Below are 21,686 nucleotides of genomic sequence, written 5' to 3' on the forward strand. Positions count from 1 at the left end.
CGACAAATAGTCGTTTGACTAATTACAAACTGATCGTGTTTGGTGCAGAAAACGTGACGCTCAAAAGATGCATGATTTTGAACCCGACAACTTTGATGCCATTGCCTGGAATAGAGAACATGACTGCTAGGATGTGACGGAATTATGTATGAAATCGCGTCCTGATATGTTAGACAAACCATTGCCTGAATCTGATCATGTGTTGTTTGCTGATGGATCATGTTTGAGAGACAATGAAGGAAATATGAAAGCTTCTTTTGCTGTGTGTACAGAAGGAGGTGTTGTGGAAGCATTGTGGTTGCAAGGAGTGTATTCTGCCCAGGATGGGGAACTTGTCGGAGACTTACAGCATTTCAGAGCAATTCAGAGTTACAATCTACACTGACAGACAGTATGACCTTGAAGTTGCACATGACTTCGGGCAATTGTGAACACAGAGTGGGTTCATGACATCCTCTGGTTCACCAATACAAAAAGGAGAGTGCGTGAAAAACCCTTTGAGGTCCCTATAATTGCCTTCCCAAATGCAGGTGTGAAGTGTGTGGCTCATAGGGAGGGCACTGACTAGGTCACTGTTGGGAATCAATGTGCTGATGAAATGGCAAAGTATTGTGCATTAAATGAGCATACGTTTTATAAAGAAATTGTGAAAAGAAACATCAGACATCACATATTGCAATTTATTTTTGCCAGCATTAGGTACCTGGGGCAAGATTAGGAAGCCACAAGAGGAAGTGACAAAAACTGAACAATACGGTTGGGTGCATGCAGGATGTAACAAAACAGAGGATGATGTTTGGGTTTACACTGATGCCAGATCTATATTTCTTTCCTGATAGTCTATTACCACATATGGCGAGATATTTCCATGGTCCAGCACATGTGGGGAGAGATGCAATAATGCGCTTTTTGCAACAGGTGTGGTTTAATCCTAAATTCAGAGCGAATGCAGAGAAATTGTGTCACAGGTGGATAGTTTGTCAGCAACACAATCCTGGAAGATAAACACAGGTTGCCGTGAGTCACATGGGTAAATCTGCAGGTCCCTTAATGCAAATGGACTTTATTGAGATGCCCCATTGCAACTGTCCGAGGTATGTTTTGGTGACTGTATGCATTTTTTTCGAAATGGGTTGAAGCGTATCCGACTGTGACTTTGGCAAAATTATTTTGGGGGGGGATTAATTTCCACATTGGGATTTCCAAATTCTCTTGAGTCAGATTGAGTAACTCATTTCAATAATTAGGTCCTGAAAATGCTATGTGCAGCACTATAGGTTGAGCAAAAGCTCCATTGCAGTTACCCTCCAGAAGCTTCCGGCTTGGTGGAGCAAGTTAATGGCACACTTAAATCCAGGTTGGCAAACGTGTGCGTTTCAACGTTTTTGAAATGGCCCGATGCATTGTTTTCGTGTGTTGATGAGTTTGAGAAGTACACCAGGCAGGAGGACAGGATTGTTGTTGCACAAAATATTTACGGGCCGAGTGATGAGACTGCCAGCTGTTCCTGCTAATGCACTCGTGAATATAACCGATGATCTTATTTTGGATTACTACAAGGAAGTGGCTGATGTTGTACATTCTGTGTCTCACCAGGTTGGCAAAACTGCTTTTGCCGTTCAACAGGGGCAGTGCCGTGTCCTCAGTACCAGTGATTGGGGAATGGAGAAGAAGCACATGTGGAAAATGTGTCTGGGACTGTGCTGGAAAGTGCGTTTCCAGGTGATCATTGTTATCAACACAGCTGTGAGGTGAACACCAGCCCCACTCGCAGAGCCCCAAGTCCCCTTGATAATATAACAGCAACTGTTCTTGAGGTACCGGTGGTCACAGTGAAACAAAAGGATCAGGTTAGTCAAGTTGTTGGGGACCAGCAGGCTGTTGGTGCAGGACTCAACTGGCCTGAGGAGGGTCCTAGAGAGTCAACTGCAGGTACCAAAGGGTATAAACAAGTTGTTCCTGAAGACTGTTGTATCAGAAGAGGTGAGATTCTGAGAAGTTGCCTGAATACAGGGCGAGTACCCAGTTGCGGCCCATGCATCTAAGATGGTGGGGCCCGGTGGGGGGGAATTTCGACAGATGATGAAGAGGAAAAATGAAATAAATAAACCCCCCCACAGGGTCCCACCTCTCTTACCTGCACGGACTGCGGCTGTGAGTACTGCCAACTGTTCCCACACGCTCTGAGCATTTTGAACAAAGTGATGCTGATTATGAGCAAACAGCTCTGAGGAGATCGAAAAATGGAAGAGTACAGAGCCAGAAGTACTCATCTCCTGCATGGATTTATCTGCCAGCACATGAATGGGAATAGGAGTTTATTACCCATTGCATTAACAATCCGAATCCACCTGAACCTCCATGAAACAAACTTTGTCGTGGATCTGAATTTCAACCTTGGTGTACCAACTGAAGGACTGACACTATTTTTCTTGAATATAATCATCAATGAACCTGATATGAGAATCTTTCCGTATTGAGAGAAACTGTTGAAGAGTGCCTTAACATTTTTGTGCCGAACTTTGCCAAATTGCTCAAACCACTGCTGCTATTTTTGAATTTTTCTAGTTAAACGATCTGAATCTGGGGAAGCCATGGGGTCCAACGCTGGCATCTCTCCTAGATGCAAATGTGTATATATTGGAATACTTTGTATTATGTCGCTGATATTACTAGATTTGTTTATCGTTTTAAATTTACCACACTATGTTCCTGAAAAAAATTCTAAATTTACAATTTCAACTGAACCTTCAAAGATTAATGACACTGATTCTATCACTTTGAATGCTAAAGCTTTACATAATGATGTTACAATAACTGGTTTATCAGGAAATGTATCTACTAGATTACTAAGTAAATATGTTAATATCATGAATGTTGGTAATAGCTACGTCTGTATGTAAATACTGTCATCAGATGCTGAGGGCGTAACTTATCATAGCTTGCCTCTGACATATGAAATTTCATGCAGTGTGTTAACTAGCGTATTATATGGTACTGGTCAATTACAGTATTATTACTCTAATCAGGATAAGATCTTTTCTTAACTTCTGATGAAAAAACATTTAAATCCACATTATGATGCTTAAAATGTTAAAACAATGGGTTGTATATTTAGACCGACTCAATCCTTGGACATGGCTTGTGCACTTAGAAATAACCTAACAAGCAAATTAGTAAGAGCTGAGAAGAATTGTATAAACTTAGTTGAAAGCAGACGAGTTAATATAACTATAAATACTAATGCATTTCCTACATTAATTCCTTGGAACCTACCACAAGAAGACAATAAAATACTGGAAGGGATGGCTTCAATAGCTTCAAATTAACAACATAAAGGTAAAATTTGTATATATAGGAAAGAGATCAAATATTGACTTGATTTTTGTAGGTTCTAGTGAATGTTAACATACTTTTAAAATGTATGAGAATTGGAGAAGATACTTAGATGGTGTTGATCCTATTTTTCCTGGAGTGTATTATATTGGTGTAAAGAATTTTTTTTTTATAGTTTTCCCAACTATTTTTTCTGTTCGAGATTTTGAACCAGAAAACAATTTCAGAACGGGAGAATGAAGAGAGGCGTGAGTTCAAGTGAAATAAAATAGTAGGTGATATTTTTGGAGTTGTAATACCTTCAGTAGGAACAGCATTGCACTCACATAAAATTAGACAACTTTCTACTATAGTTGAAAAATTACCCATCAGTACAGCAGGGGGATTTCTGTTATAGATGTAGAAATTATTTCAATTAGATTGATGGCGATTCAATATTGACTTGCCCTTGACATCCTTCTTGCGAAGGAGGGCAGAGTCTGTCAACAATTAAAGGTCCAACATTGTTGTACCAACATACCAGACAAGAGCAACTACTTCGAGAGTTACATCAAAAACATTACTGAATTAAATGAAGACTTGGATTTGGTGACTAAAACACAAATACTTTCTGTGGTTTTTCGCTATTGGAATGTGAAAGTATGTATCTTGAGTTTATATTGCGCACAGCCAATCTGATTGTAAAAGGATACCAGATACTATCTTCATAGGGTTCAATCTCCCCTCTCGCTGTTGCAACATCAAAGCCAAAGGTATCCGTACAACCAAAATCCTAAGAGGAGGAATCAAAACCAACAAGGTAATCTAATTCTGAAAGAAGATATTTCTGCAGGAAAATAATTTACCAACCTATTACACCCCCCAAATGAGGAGTGGGGGGGGGGGGCACGGTCGTCAATCTAGTTCTTGAAAAATGTTTTCTTTCTTGCAGGCCTATAGACTGTAGCTTCAAGTTCTAACCCTTGCACAATGTATAACCTAGTTTGCCACCAAGGATCCCTTGTTGACATTTCCTTAAAATCTTGTTGTTTTGGCTCGGAGAGATCTTCTGTGAAAGACTCTTTACCCCCCAGATCTCCTTGTGATTACGACCCAGAAGCGCTGCAGCACTTGCATTGTTTAATGCAGTTGCTGCCTTGTTGCATAACTTTCTGCCCATTATGTCTATTATTTTGCTCTTTTGGGGAGAGCAGTGGTGCCAATGCGCAACGTTATTTGACTAACATCATAAACACTGAATTTGGATTGTGGTAACATTTCAGTTATTACAGATCCTAATGTGTGGGTTTGCATTTGGTTTTATGAGCCCCCTAGCTGAGATCGTGCGTTTCTTTGGCATAAAAATTATCACCTATGCCAACGACACTCAACTAGTGGTGGCTCTCAACCAGCCAACCTCCTGATCACCTAATCTGAGCGGCTGTCTCGAGAAGGTGGCTAATTGGGTGACCTGTTCCTGCTTAAAACAAAACAGAGAAAAAACAAACTGAGCTGATGCTCCTGGGACACACTCCTTTGTTCAATACCAACTTATTGTGGCCTGTCTGTCTTGGACCCCCAACAAGTAATTTAAAAAGTCTGGGCATCTGGTTGGACCAATCACTTAACTTCAACCACCAAGCAGTGATGCTATCAGCCTCCTGTTATGGCCTACTCAGACTACCATGCAAAATCCTTCCCCTGCTCCCATTTAATTTGAGACAAATTATCGTCCAGGGCCCGCTTAGACTACGGGAACGCTTTATTTTCTGAGGGCCCCTCAATCCAGGGTACACAAGCTTCAGATCATTCAAAACTGTGCAGCTCGAACCCTTCTCCAAAGTCCCAGTCGACACTCTACCAAACCTGGACTGAAAAACCTCCACTGGCTCCCAGTTAAGGAACAAATTCAGTTCAAGGCCATGTGTATCGCACACAGAACCCTTTGGACTACCGGCCCGGACATCTGCCATTCACTGATCTCTCCCTATCAGCCCCCTAGACCGCTCCGATCAGCTACAGCCCATCTCGGCAAGATTGGAATACTACAAATGAGTTCACCATGGAGTAAATAGAGGTATAGTTCATCAACTTTAATACATACAAAACCAGGCTTCAAGATTGGTTGTTTGGGAACCTCCATTTTAAAAGACAACTCCCTTGCTAGATTAAATTAATTTATTTAGGTTTTAAATATTTATAAGCGTTAAATTCACCCAGGGTTATCTTGGCGCTGCAACGTAAATGGTATGATGAGACTGTAAATTTAAAATCTTTTTCAGGAACATAGTATGCAAGACTACATCTACATAAGTACAATTCAGTGCTAAGTAGAAAAAATACACTTCTTCAGGTGTTTCCTAGTCTACAATAAGGAAGGCTCAGTCTTTAAGAAAATAGGTAATCTGTTCCATAGCCACAACTCTGCCACAGAGCAGGCCATGCCATGACGAAATCTGGGGACTGCCAGTAAAAAATACTTCTCTGATATTGTGGGAGCAAAACGTAACCACAAATTCTGGGCACAACAAACTTAACTCTATTCATTACTCCCTCGGTTTACTGGATCAGAGACTGTGTTAAACCTCAATCTCATGAGGCAATCTGTTCCTGCCTTAAGGCACGTCCCAGAGCATACAATTAGCCTAGTAAAAACAGTTCAATAAGTAACGGGGTTCACTCAATGAATGAGTACTAGATCAATGAAAAGTTTAAGGGCCATATGTATCAGGGGTACCATTTACTAGGGCCTTACAGGGGTGCTAAAGGTATTGCCAATTGGGGGAAGATTTGTACTGTTTTAGGGAAAGAGATCTGGCACTGGGGACCAGGATAGCAGGAACCCAGTGCACTTCCGTCTAATTTGCATCAGATATGAGGCAAAAAGTGGGGGGTGACCATGTCAAAAGGGGGCACATTCCTACACTATATTTCAGGAAATACCTTAAGAATCAATTATTCAAAACTTCACCTATCGCATTAGTGACCCTGGCCTTTACTCTACATTCTCCATGGGAGGGACAAAGCAGCTGGGATGACACTAGCCACTGAATAAGAAGAAAGCAAATGAGAGACAAAGCCAACCAATTGTAAGAAGTGAGCTGGCTGTGCTGTCTGGCAGGCTAGACTTAAAAAGCTGAATTGGAATTTTGCCTGGTGAAAACGGCTTCTTGTGCTTCAAATATGTCTCCAAAAATTTGAACATATTTGCTGATGCCAGATAGTGAAATAACATAGCTAAGCTTTAAAGAACAACACTGATTTACATTTTCCTATTACATTGGAAATATAGATAATTTGGCATGAAACTGACATGGCTATTAGAATAAAGTGAAGAAAGTTCGGGGAAAGTCAGTATCCATGAGTAATATCCCTGAAATTATGATAAAGCAGGTTTAGGCTGGAAAAATAATCGCCTAAGAGAAATGGTACAACTAATGATCTATGGATTTCAAAGTGTAAGCTGGTTTCTGTCTGATTGTAATGAATACAGACTAGTAAATCAATCTACCCCTGAGGCAGAAGCCAGGGGCTGTTTTTAGCTTTAAAATACAGCTTGCGCATTGTCTTGAATTTATCTTATCGCGCCTCACGTTTTTAAGGAAGTAATTTAGTTTAACACATTTGAAATCATTTCTGTGCTGAAATTGCCGATGCACTTAAAAATTGCACGTCACTCAATTCCTACCTCATTCACCTCGCTCCCGACCCCTACTCCCTGCACAGCCGATTTAGGGCAGGTGCGAGAGAGGGGCGGACGCCATCTTGCGGGTACTAACAGGGTAGCGCTCTAGCTGCTGGCTGCCCCCGCCCCCGTAGTCTACTTAAGACCAGCTAGCACTCGAAGCTGCAGACTAGTAAGTTAATCTACCCCTGAGGCGGAAGCCGGGGGCTGTTTTTAGCTTCAAAATACAGCTTGCGTATTGTCTTGAATTTATCTTATTGCGCCTCACGTTTTTAAGGAAGTAATTTCGTTTAACACATTTTAAATCATTTCTGTGCTGAAATTGACGATGCATTTTTAGATTGCTTAAAAATTGCACGTCACCCAATTCCTACCTCATTCACCTCGCTCCCGACCCCTACACCCTGCACAGCCGATTTAGGGCTGGTGCGAGAGAGGGGCGGACGCCATCTTGAGGGTACTAACCGGGTAGCGCTCTAGCTGCTGGCTACCTCCGGTTCTTTCCCGCCTTACTCAGACATAAATGTTACACCTTCCCCGTCGGCACAACGGGCGGGCGCAGCGGGTACGCCGGCGGCGTGCCAAAGGAAAGCCCGTCTGCGCCCGTCCGTGCCAAGACCGCGACAGGCGCAGGAGGCTCTGACCAATCTCACTCCACTCTTAGCATTTCAACCTCCCCTCCCAAGCTTCACAGTTCCCCTACTTTTGTGTACAGAGTGCGAGATCTCCTAATGTACAAGGACACCAATAAATGTTTACACTGTCCTCCTATGGAGTCGATATGGGGTCCCTTTTCATGCATCACATGCAAATGGTCTAGGATCCCCTGCCTATTGCAGCCCCCACGAGACTTTGCACTAGTAATAAGGGTGGCTTGATTAATGCCCGGTCCTTATGCTGCCACAGTCAGGATATCAGGGATTTGTCATCGATCGCGATCTGGATTTCCTTTTTGTGACGGAGACATGACTTAACGACACAAGTAATCCTGATCTAGCCATTGCCATCCCTGCCGGCTTTACGATCTTCAGACAGGACAGACAATTAGGTAGAGGAGGTGGGGTTGCTCTAATTGGTAGAAATACCCTTAAATGCCATACATTCAACTTAGGCCCGCTGAAGGGGGCAGAAGAAATAGGCTTTTCCATCTCGCTTAATGCCTATGCGTCCTTTTACGGGGGTCTGGTTTATCGCCCTCCAGGTAACGCCGCTCCATTTCTTGACTCAATAGGAGAATGTCTAAGACAACTCCTGGTGCGCTACCCTCATTTTACACTCATGGGGGATTTTAATCTACAGTTAGAGTCTAGAAATGACGCCCAATGCATTAATTTCTACCAGACTCTGGATATCTTCGGCCTGCATCAACTGGTGGAGTCACCCACTCATCACACAGGGCACTCATTGGACGGAGTCTGTTCTAATTTTCAGGCACTTTCTACTCTAAACCCAGTCCCACAAATCTGGACAGACCACAGTCTCATTCCATTTAATATCAATCTCCCAGGCCCGGCCAAAACACCTAATTCTCATAAACAATTAGCCTGTTATATAAATTGGAGGAAGGTTGCCGAGACGCTAAAAGCAAACCCCCCATGCCAGCGGCAACAGCCTAGTATGTCAGGGGACGCCTCTCATGACTCAAGAAATTTCCACTCCTGGATGCACCAAGTCATTACAGAACGCTCTCCGCCTACAGCCCACCAACGTAAGGGCAAAAAGCAAAAATCAAATGCCCCCTGGTTCTCGCAGGAGCTAACAGAAAGTCACCTACTATGTAGGAAAATGGAACGCAAATGGAGGAAGTTCTATGATCCATCTACCAAATTAGCCTATGTCCAACAACGTAAACTCTATTTGGCCAATATTAAGCTGGCAAAAAGAGAATACTTTATCAAGGCCATTAATGACGCCCAACAAAAGCAAAAAATGGTCTTCTCTATAGTTAATTCTTTTACGCACCCTAAAGTTCTCCAGCCGACAATCCCAGTCTCAGAAATCTTCTGCAACCAAATTGCAGACTTCTTTGAGGAGAAGATTGCGCTCATCCAAAAGGACTTCCCTAGCCTTCCCCCGGATGCTCCTACTATCCAACTGGAGAGTGGCAACAAGGTACCCCACGCTCTGAACACCTTTCGACCTGCCTCCCTCCTTCAAACAAGAGAAGTCATCTTAGCTTGTAAATCTGGAGCACCTTCCGACTCCTGCCCTCCTCAGATACTACATCAGCTAATCGACATAGTTAACCCCACTATTAATACCATCGTCAATGCCTCATTGAGCTCAGGAATCGTACCCCTTGACTGGAAAAAAGCGATCGTCAAGCCACTGTTGAAGAAGCCTAACAAACCTACCACCGAATTGTCAAATCTCCGCTCAATATCACTCCTTCCAGTTTTACGTAAAATAACAGAGCAGATAGTGTATCAAGAGTTAAAGAATTTCGTAGATACCCATGACATCTTACATCCACAACAATCAGGATTCCGCCCAAGACATTCAACTGAAACTGCACTCATAGAGCTCACTGATTCCATTAAATTCTCACCAGATGAAGGTAATAAGGCTGTCCTGATTTTATTGGACCTCACGGCAGCTTTTGATACCATCTCCCACGAGATTCTGATCAATAGACTTAGAGGTATAGGGATAACTGACACCGCCCTAGCTTGGATAATCTCCTTCCTGACCGATAGATCCCAATCAGTCTCTCTGCCCCCTTTCCTCTCCAAAGACAAAAAGGTCGCTACAGGGGTCCCCCAGGGCTCGGGCTTAAGCCCCTTATTGTTCAATATCTATATGATCCCACTTATTGCATTAACCCCTAAGGGGGCGGGGGGCCGAGCGGCGCTCGCATGCTCGTGACGGAGCCGCTCCGTCACGAGCCGCGGTTGATCTGTGCTCATGACGGAGCGGTTCCGTCATGGCCCTGCCCGCTCAATGGAACGTCCAGCGCAGGCGCGGAATTCGCGCCGCGCGGATATATATATATATATATATATATATATATATATATATATATATATATATATATATATATATATATATATATATATATATCCACTCGCAGGCGGATGCGGTTCAACGGTAGTGAAATACCGCTCAGCATAAAGCTCTAATTCTCCATATTTGTAAGAATTACCGCACTCACAGGGGGGACGTTGCTGCAAACTCCTTTATTTAACTTAAGCAGACGCGTTTCGGCTACAAGCCTTCGTCGGTATATATTATATATATATATATATACATATACATATACACACACACACACACACAACTATGAGGTGTTTTGAATTGAAGTTCTACTCCTAAGACAATAATATTTAGGTACTCATCTGGCTGGATGTAGAGCTGGTGGCCCCAGTGAGGCAATCTAAAGACTCCTTGTAGGCAATCACAGTGTGGGTGAGGTAAAGCATGCTAAATGCATCCAAAATGAAAGCTTTGGTTTAAATTACAGACCGGTGGACATAAGAGTTATGCCCAGACTACGATAAACAAAATCCCACCACTTTATAAAGATGAAAAACATAACTCTACCATCCTTGCTCCAATTTCAAAACCTATTCAGGGGATAAGAAACCATATCCCTCATTTACCTTAATTTGCACCCATTTAGAACTGTTTGCATTCAATTATGGGCACTTCAAATCATGGTTAATGTTAACCACTAAGCAGTTCTATATTGAGAAGATTGATAATTCCTACCCTGTCAATTTTCATGTGACAAAAATTTCGCTATGGACATTTTAACAGTGTAAACCCATATTTATCCTGCTCTTCTGAAAGCTGACCTTAGCAGATGATTTCTCATGGCAGTTCTACATTTGCTCCATCCTTACAAGGAATTTGCACACTCCATCTGCAACTCAATTTGGTCAAAGATGCATTCTGCTCCTCTCAATAGTTTAGACTGGGTCTCATTTCTGCAGTACAATATGGCTATAGGTATCACTAATCCCAATCTCCCTGAAGATGTCTTTCCCACAATGAAACATCAGAAACACCAGAAAATACAGCTTCTCACTCAATCCTGTAAGGAAAAGTAGTGAAAACTCACTAAAAAGTTCAAGTGTACCAAATATATAATTCCTATATTTTATCTAGATTAGTTAAGGTGAGGTTAGCAAAACATAACTTGTGGGAGAGAAATAGACATCTTTTCCTCACAATCCTTATTTTTATCAGCAACTTCAAGCTCTATGCTCCAATTTCAACTTCACTTGCCCTGGCTGTAATAAATATATCAATGGCAAAACCTCTACTAATGACATTTCTGGCATTAGTTCAGCTGGCTGTAAAGACACAAAATCTTGACACTCTACACAAGAGGATTTCTTATTTGAGTGTTGTCCGGCAATATTCCATTTGCCAACATTACCAATAGTGTGACCATACACTCTATCCACTCCAGCGCCCTCCCATTCACACTAACCACTCTTGCTCTTTCCCATCCACACTAACCACTACTGTGCTCTCCATACCTGCATACTCAATATACTAGCATTCCTCCTTTTAAGGTTTTTACCAATTATCATTAGAAGGGCTCTTGATATTGGTACTCTTAACAAGCTGCTACAAAGCGAATATCTATTTAAAAAAAGATAATCCTTGGTTCACATCTGTTCCCAAAATCCCAAACAGTAAGCTTTCAACTAGAAAGAAACTGCAATGGTTACTTATGGCAGAGCCTATACTACTGACTTAAAAACAATATCACACAAATGAAATCAGTCACACCTCCAAAAGCTTACCGTTCATCATGACAAAAAGTACCAAGATCAAGATCACTGCTAAGCTAAAGCTTCTCATCTCAGGGTGAAAATAAGATCCCTATCTTTGCTACCTCAAATATGACCTGCAAAAAAAAAAAAGAGGTTCTTCAGGCAAACTGTTGTACTTCCTGACAGTGGTGGGGGTGGGAGCGCAATGTAGAAAACAATAAAAACAATAACAAACACTTAAGTTGCCACTGGGTCCAGCGTATCTGCTCCTGCTCTCCTCGTCAGACTCGAGGAACAGGAAGAACAGCCAGGATCCCATAACCAATCACAACACTGATGTGATTGGTCTGAGCGTCCTGGTTTGACGCTCTGCCAGGGAATGGGGGCCTCGGCATGTTCTTCACGCAGGCTGTAATGCAGCCTGCATGGAAAAAGGGGAAAGTGTGCATGACTGTTTTGGGCGGCTGAGAGGGCCGGCCAAACAGTCATGTGTACTTAGGAGTGGGTAAACCACTCCTACTCTGCCATGCTCCGAAAACAGAGCAATCCCGTCCACCCGGAAAAATAAAATGATAACTTAAAGTTTATGTTTCCTTTACTTTGCACTGCTTAGAAGCAGTGGGGCGATGCTCCTCTACCATAGCAGAGGAGCCGTCACTGCTGCCTGCTAAATGCAATGCTTTTTAAAAAATGTATTTTTTTTAGCAAAAATGCATACATCTGCCCTTTATTTCAAATTTCAACACGCTTTGATACAGCAGACCTTCAAATCCTTCCAGACAAGATTTTCAATAATGCATGAATTACAGTCCTCACAGCAATGGCTCGGTTTCCATCACTCAGATTATCTTTAAATTACTATGGTGGGCCCAGTTCATTTTAGCATCTTTGCGCTAACCAAAGAATATTTTAAGAGCTCAGCCTTGTAATCTTTGCTGATGAATGTCTACTTTAAGCTAATACAAGACTTAAGCTATCAGCTTCCAAATTCAAATTTCAGTGTCCCCTTCAACATTAATCACACCATGATTTCTCAGTTACCCAAAGAATTGACATCTGCAATCAGTCAACTCAATGGTTTAAAGCATATCCCTTATTTTCGTGCTAACACACACACAAATCTTTATTCTCTTATGCACTTCCTCTGTTCTGGACAATGGCAATGGTCAGAAAGGAATCTGTCTGACTACTACCACAAAATTGTGTTGCTCAATGCACACCAAATGGTTTCAAATCTACCCTGATCAATCGACCACCCTCAGATTCTCATAGTAAGGGTTTCTGTTGAAAATAGAAGCCTGGAGCCTGGTATCACTTAGGTTGCTTTATTCATTATAGTCAAGTCTTCAAGATGTTAACAGTAAGATGTAGAGAGGACCCACCAGGAGTGACCAGCTTGCCACTCAGCCTGCCTGGTTCCAACTCCAGTTGTCACCAGGCTAAGTCCCAAACACTCCATGATGTCACCAAAGGTTCTAGTGGTGACATCATGTGAATGACTGTTCTTTAGTAAATCTTTCTTAAAGAAAGTGCCTCACATTGAGCGTGCCTTACACACAACAGTCCTTGCAGTTTCACTATAATAAACCAAATTTTGTACTGTCTTGAAAAAATGAAGTCAACAAACTAGTTTCGTAGTGATATACATTTAGACTGTAACGTCTTTAATATTTTAGTCAATCGGCACATATAAGTGTTATGCACGATTCTGTGGTTGTGTCAGTAAAAAAGTAAACCTAAAAAATGTGTTGCTGTAATGTTGCAGTATCTATGTACTCTGAACTTCAGACCAAGCACTGCTTTCTCTCTCAAACCACCATTCCATTATATCTACTAATGTAGAAGTATATTTCTACATTACAGTAGGTCCTGAAAGCGGGTATGTTTTTCTAAAGATGGATGTCTTAGCACTCTGTACAGAAGTTAACACAACAGAATTATTTTATTTCTTGCTAAACCTACCCTCTTCATTCCCAGTGTGGGGGAAGATTACGAAGCCAATGGCAAGATGCCAACAGTGACCACTGAGTAATGTCAAACAAATATGTTTTCTGGGGCACACTTTGCATCTGGCTTAAAAAGGAGTCCAGATAGTTGTGGGGGGGACGTTTTTACCAATATCGGGCTGAGGAGGGGAGCAGCCACATGTACTTTCTCTCACCTGCTGCTGGGGCCCTGACGCTGCTCGTTCCCCCTGCCGCCGTAGTTTCCAGCTCCACGGCCGCAGTTGGGGGGAACTACAGCTCCCAGCAAGCCTTGGGTGAAGTTCCAGTTCCGCCCACACATCCACAGGATCAGCGCGCCCGGAGGCGCTCAAATTGAGGAAGCTCCCAAGGAGGAGCGGGGGACGTTTTTACCAATATCGGGCTGAGGAGAGGAGCAGCCACACATACTTTCTCTCACCTGCTGCTGGGGCCCTGACGCTGCTCGTTCCCCCTGCCGCCGTAGTTTCCAGCTCCACGGCCGCAGTTAGGGGGAACTACAGCTCCCAGCAAGCCTTGGGTGAAGTTCCAGTTCCGCCCACACATCCACAGGCTCAGCGCGCCCGGAGGCGCTCATATTGAGGAAGATCCCTCCGCGTCGCGGACGCCGGGCGAAGCCTGGGCAAAGGGCGGGCCCTCTGTGGCCCTCAGAGGCACGAGGAGGACGGGACGGGCCCCCCCCCCATTCGATTCGATTTGTGTCCCTTGCTCATTGTGAGGTAACAGTGCTCTAACTAACTCATTGTTGTGACTCCCATTAATCTTTCATCGGCATGCCCTATTAGTTGTCAGAACATTGGTGTACATGCGTTTTTTGCTTACCTCTCTGACATATCTATATATCTCTATATAGCTATCCACACTATGACAGATAATGGGCTTCACACGAATAACATCCATCAGGGGGGGCAACTGAAAGGGACTTTGGACAATTATTTAATTAGGACCACATCGTCCATCGAGTCTGCTATTGAAAGAGCAGAAAAGAGTCTCAGTATAGATTCTACATCTAGCAACCACTCAGCTATGGAGTCACTAGACCAAACACCAAATTTTTCTTTATTACTGGATGAACTAAATCTGCTCTGTAAGACTGGGTATACCAACGTTGGTATTGGGAATAACTTAACAAACACTTCTGTAGGTGCATTGCGAAATACTAGCCCCCTTTCTGCTACCACATTACAACTACCCTTAAGTCATCCTGGTACTCCTCTGTTACCAACCCCCACAGACTCCATACAACAACCAGCAAATGTTCAGATACCCTGTCTAAATAGAAAGCGCAAAGGGCCTAAACAGAGGGGAAGATCAGCTAAAATACAAAGACTGCACCAAAGCCCCCTTTTAGGCATTGACAACACCCAAAAAACATCTGTGGTACGTCCAAATATGGAGCTGACCACACCACCTGAACTACTGGCCCAGATTGAGCTTCTGGTCAGGTCTTTGATTTCCCCACTTGTAAAAAGAATCGAGGCTATAGGGGAAAAGCTCTGCTCCATAGAGGAAAACACTAGGGCTAACCTAACATTTATAAAAAAATATTGAAAACAAGAATCGAGTTGAGACCCTGGCGACTACTGATATCCCCATCTTACCTGTGAAAAGAAATATCATACGTACCCAAGCATTTGCCCCCAATACATCTAACACAACAGTTATACCAAACCCCCCAATACCCCAGAACCCTGTTCCTAGAGATGGGCAGATTAAACCAACCACGCCGAAAAAGGGGAAGTTCCAAAACCATGGTAACATGCAAAGAAGGGCCAAACATATAGATTTACCACCAGAGGTAGCACCCTTTGTATCCATCCTCTCGGGCGTCCCCGAGCTCAGTAATAATAAAATTGAAAGATCAGTAGACCTGGCAAACAAGGTGTCTTTCTGGTTGACAAAGAATAGACCCCTACCACCCAATATCGATGGGACAATCCTTAATGTTAGAAGGGTAGGGTGGTTGGGATCCATTCCCAAGGGCATACCGGGAGACCTGGTTTTGGTCAACTTTAGGGACCCTCGAGTCATCCAATACCTCCAAAGTTGGCAGCCACAGAGGGGTGACGGCTCAATCGGAACATGGGAACTGCATGACTTTTACCCAAGGACTACATACATGCTCCATGAAAGATCACACAAACAAAATAACCTTGGGACGGGCAGTAGTGGTCATGGAGCGAGCAAGCATATACCCACCCACAACAGATTTCCCTTATTTTAAGGCATGGACCTGGTTCCCTGACTTATTAAATTATTGAACTAACTGAAATTGTTATGATCACGCCATGCTAGGGGTAGTATACGATGAACTGTAAAAATTATTTTATTGGTTTTATCATTTGTTGTTAACTTCGCACAGATAGTGACCTTGTAATGATTATAAATGATGTCTGTTTTTACTGTACTTTTTCTGTATGCTTTTATGAATTTTGACTGAATTCGAATAAAGCTTGTTGAACTGATAGTTGTGGATGTGGAGAAAACAGAATGGGGAACACTAAGGAATATCAATGGGCCAATGACTTGGTAACATGATTAAACTTACATTAGTTCTGATGGTGACGGCCTTGTGAAGTCTAACTCCCCAGAGAGTTCTTAATTTGAAAATACATGTGACTATGTAATGCATTGTGAATAAGGATGAAGTTTACTTGGTTTGCCATAAAAGCATCTGAGGGAAATTAGGGTGTCTTATCTAAAAAAAATATTGTTTCGAAACCAACCTGACATCCAGGGTTTGGACGAGTCATGGCAGTACCTCGTGCACTAACAAGGGGGAGTTGAACATAACTCTCTGACTGGAAGCCAATGTAATGCTTTAAGTGCGGACATATGGGGATCTTTCCTTTGTCAATTCAATACTGAATTTGGTTTTTGAATTTTGAAAACGTTGCAACTAAATGAGCATATATATCCCATTATGGGAATCTAATCTGGCAGAAAAACGCATTGTGGCAATGAAAATAAGTATCATTTATTTTAACATGAAATTGAAACATACAAGTCATGACTACTGTATTTGTTTGTTTATTCGAGGTGAGGTGCATATAACATTTCATGCTCCTATTTTGTTTACACGCTTTGCAGGTAAAGGCTTTTTTTGGCCTAAGGAAAATGGCCAGGAGGCAAAATTCTAAACTGGAGCGACTTTGGACAGGGACCTAATTTCTGTCTTATCTCCACTAATTCAAGTTCCTTTTCTATCATTCAGGATTCAATCATTAAAAGAATTGTCTAGATTTTCGGATCTCATCCTTGGGTCGACATCGGTCTTAAACAAGATTTGCTTCTCATTATATGATTTGATTGTGCCCAGCGTACATGAAATACATCAGTCCAAGTGATTAAATGAATTACACCACAGAGATCACATACAAATTAAAAAGCAGTGGAGAAGGTGTTGAGCCCTGCGGTACCCCCAAACATCAATAATTTGGTGTCAAACAAAAAAGTCCATCGTTACCTGAAAAGATCTGTCAGACAGAAAGCTACAGAGCAACTCTCAAACTGTGCCTTGGATACCAAACTCTTCCAAACGACCAAGTAAAACTGGTCATAGTCCGTGGTACCAATTGCCGCAGAGAGCTCTAAAAAGATAAAAGGGAGCAGGTTTAGTTTGATAAGCATACATACAGAGCTCGACCAATACAGCTGTCACTAGCATTTCAGTGCTATAGCCGGAATGTAAACCAGCCTGTAATGAGAGCAACACATGTTCTGTCTTAACAAATTGACTCAGTTGATTAAATAGTGCACAATCAAGCAGATTTGAAAATATGGCAACCCGTTCTAAAGCTGTAAACACAATAGTTTATTAATCATATTACACATCCATGAATTTTTTTTAATCCTTCAGGACCCTACCCAACATAACTGAAGCATGTAAAATCGTTTTTTTACTCGTGAGAGAGTTTTAAAGCAATTCTTTATGCAATCTAGCAGGGCTAAAATCATTTGATCCAGAAGGTTTACTGTACTTTATTAAAGATAAAACAGCATCGTCCTCATCTAGTAAGGAGAACTGAGTAAAACCTGTTCCAATAACTAGAACAGACATTTGAGCAAACAATTGATTTCTATCCATCGTAGATAAGTCTTGTGGGAAGCCAAAATATGACAATTTTATTAATCTTGGATTCAAAATAATTCACAAATTGATTACATTTGGCTACAGAACTAACTCTTTGAGACGTAGCATTGACATACTTCAGCTAATTTATCTTATAGAAAAGTGTTCAAGAAAGTAAACACAAAGTGTTTTGGGAAAAAAATAAGGACTTCTTCAAAGATTTTTGTAGATAGTTATAAATTGCCCCTACATTCTCAGATAGGGGAGAATATTCTTATGAAAAAGGCTCTTTCTAGTGACAAATGTTTTGTCTCATAGCTGATAACTCCACCTTATACCAATTATTTAGAATGGGTTCTCTAATCCTAAGGTAGTGACAGCTGTTCATTATAACAATTAAGTAGCTCAATGGATTTTACTGTGTCACCCACGTAGAAAACAATTGTTTGTAATTTCGATATAACTACATCTGTATCTAACTTTCTCTAATTTCTCACTAAACTGGTGGACGATAAATAGGGGGCAAAAGGCTTTTACAACGCACACCTAACCATGCATGCGGTTTCCCCGCAAGCTGAACAATGCTTGCCTTAACCACACATATGCTTTAACCACACATATGCATGGCTAATGCAGTTAGTGTTCTAGCTGTGGGAGCGGATGGGCAGGGAGAGCAGCGGCGACTTACCCTTCTGGCCCACTCACCCCCACCCCTTTTCCCCAATACGCGCCGCTCATGGGGGAGAGGAACCAGAAGGATCGTGGCAGAAAGAAGAGCCTGGACTCAGCTTGGTAATTTGGTCTGGAGGCGGGGTGAGGTGGGGGCATATTTTAGGGGTGGGAGCAGTTTTCAGGGTTCTGGGCATGGGGGGCAGGGGACGTTTTTGGGGTAGTGGGACGAATTTTAGGGCTCGGGGTAAGGGGCAGGGGTCAGTATTCAGGGATGGCCAGCTGTAATCAGGGCTGGACGGCAGTTTTCAGGGTTCACAGCGGGGGTGTTGAGGTCAGGGTCGTTTTTAGAGCAATGGGCCGAATTTTAGGGTTCAGGGCATGGGGAGGCGTAGTTTTCAGGGCTGGGGCAGGTGTCGGGGCTCAGGGTAGTTTCGTTGGGCTGGGGCCAGGTTTTAGGGCTCAGGTTAGGGGTTGGGGCAGTTAATAGGGCCGGGATGCATAGATTACAATGCAAGAGGGCCGAATTTTAGGGCTCAGGACAAGGGGGCTCGGATGGAATCAATTAAACAACCTGATAGGTATTAGGATACTGATACACGTCCTCCTCATTCCTTTCAGGAGTCATACAAAAAACGCTTGGAGAGAGGAGAACGATCAGAGCACAGATCAGCTATTCTGATTTCATAATTAAAAAGCAAGACAAACCTCCACAGTCAAAGCCTCAATTTAAAAAGAATTAAGTGTCCGGGATTAAAACTAAACATGCCACAGACTCAGCTTCTGAATGGGGAGGGGGCTCTGACCATGCTGGACAGCATGGAATAAGTCACCACAATTTGCCGTAATCTTATGGAGTGTCTGGTGGCAGTAGCAACAAGTGACAACGTCCAGGTGGAAACACCCAACAAGAGACTGAGTGTCCCTAGTCAATTCTGTGAACTGTAGCTCCAGATGAAAGGGGATATACAACATACTATCAATATTATCTTATAAGAGAACTTGTCATTCAGCTATGACATTCTCTTGGCTGAAAAAGACTGGCCACCTGAATTTGCTAGGGTTTGCCCAAAAGGAGAACAATAATCTGACCAGCTTTTTTTGACCTAATTTACGAATCTGAAAAACACACATATGCCAATGAGTGGGCCTATGCACAAGCTAATGTATTATACAGTAACCACGTGGGTTGGGATGAAGGATCCCCTTTCCATATAGTGCCTGCGAAGTTCAGACCATAACCAAAAAGACAATATCCCTTTAAACATGAGGCAAAAAAACAAGTTAGAGAGATACTAGCCCAAATTGAATATCAAAGTGTAATAGCAAGTTGAGCCTAACTGATGAATAATCCCTTGTTTCCAGTAATGAAAAAAGACTATTTATATAGTTTAGTCTTGGATTACAGATACTTGAACACTGTTATATCCACATTTGCTGTACAAAACGTGCATAGCGCAGAACTAATGAAGAATATAGTGCACAAAAAATATTAAACTACATAGTGGTTTTTCTGCCAAAACACAGCAACTAAAAGCAGGTGCTTAACCAGATTTAGTGCTTTAGGTTCTCAAAAACAATTCTGTTATTTACTCCAAGGATAGCACTGGGCTGTTTTCAGCCAGTGTAACATAACTGTTGAAAGAATTTGACGACCAAGCATTGTGCTATGTCAATGACATATACTTAACAGATGACATCACACTGAATTTAAGTGCCTATTATATTATCATAATAGTTTAATTAGGTTATAAGTCGATAAAAGTACGTCTTATTACATGACAAGTGGCAAGCCCGTCTGCACCAGTCAGCGTCCAGCGCCAGCCCCTGCCCCGATGCTGGATATTGTCAGAGGGTAGGCCCTCTATCGCTTATGATAGTGCAGCGCTGTACAGCCTCGCCCCTAGACTGAGATGTTCTCCTCACTGTTCCCCCTGTAAGATATTAAAAGATTTCACCTGTTCTGACTGTGCATGGACCCCTAACAATCCAGTTAAAAATGAAGTTCCCTCCTTTGCCCGCAATTCTAATGGGCCAGTAGCACAGTTCTCTGCAGCGTTAGTAATTGTGAGTTTACTTCACAAACATGAAATACAGGTCTTTGACCTTTTAAATGGAAAGCTGGATGCCCTGTTCCTCACCAAAACCTAGCTCGGCCAACCCAACCTTAGCCACAGCAATCCCACCTGGTTTGGTGGGTGGAATAGCACAAGTCTACAAAATGTAGTATGATTGTGTAACCTTCCCACTTGAGGTTTTCATGGAGGAGGAAGCAATGGGCCCCTGCCTGAACTTAACTCCTCAACAGTCACTGGCGGGTGCCCTTATTTACAGACCCTCTGGTCATGCTGACCTATGCCTGAAATCATTACACAGCACCTTGGCTTCGTGGGCCCTCAGGTATGCTAATTGTATGGTCCTTGGGGACTTTAATATCCATTTGGACAGCCCTTCCGATCCAGCAGCCCCCCTACTCCTAGACACCAAGTGCTCCTTTACACTAAAGCAACAGGTTTGGCTCAACCCATCAAGCAGGCCATACACTAGAACAGACATTCGTCAAAGTAAGCATGGAGGTATCCGAGTCAAACCCCCTGGTATGGTCTGATCACCACCTCATCCCTTTCACATGGCTGCAAGCATCTAAGTGGCCCTCCCTTAGGAAAAATACCCAGGCCTTTTTGCGGGCCTGTCACAAAATCAAGCAAAGTGATCTAACTCAAGCACTAGTAGCGAACACGACAGTCCTGTCTGGCTCTCTTGAAGAGGCTGCTGCATGCCTTTATATCTGGATTCAAAAGACCATTAATGAATTAGCTCCTATCTTGGCATGCCATTCTCCAAGGTCTAAACTATCAGCTCCCTGGCTTAATGATGACCTTCGAATGAGCAAAAAACCAATTCAAACCCTTTGAAAGGAAATGGAGGCTAACTTTAATCTAAAGGGCAATAAGCTAGCATTTAAGAACTATCCCGCAAAGGTGCAGAGCCAAAGAAGTCTTCTTTGGAAGGAAGATCGATAAAGCCGGTAATAAATCTAAGGAGATCTTTAAAATTTTGAAATCTTATCTCAGACCGGATGCCATTTCTAGAGACTGCCAACCGTCGTCAGAATGGTACGAGAAGGTGGAACTATTCTTTAATGACAATATCACCATATTCAGGCAGATCTTCTTAAAAACATGCAACCTGACTCTACCCTACCTGAGCTAACTTAAGCTCCTACCTCTATTATGGAA

General features: G+C 42.6%; 1 protein-coding gene across 1 annotated transcript in view; it reads right to left on the reverse strand.

Moving 5' to 3' along the window:
* The window catches only part of TANC2 (tetratricopeptide repeat, ankyrin repeat and coiled-coil containing 2), a 2,475,706-nt gene that overhangs the window by 2,021,073 nt on the left and 432,947 nt on the right, over positions 1-21,686 (reverse strand). Inside the window, exon 4 of the mRNA XM_086923824.1 lies at positions 17,173-17,296. The gene's annotated coding sequence lies outside the window, so the exon portion shown is untranslated. The remainder of the gene's footprint in view (positions 1-17,172; positions 17,297-21,686) is intronic.

Source organism: Lissotriton vulgaris, chromosome 5 (assembly GCF_964263255.1).
Source record: "Lissotriton vulgaris chromosome 5, aLisVul1.2, whole genome shotgun sequence".
Lineage (NCBI taxonomy): Eukaryota > Metazoa > Chordata > Amphibia > Caudata > Salamandridae > Lissotriton > Lissotriton vulgaris.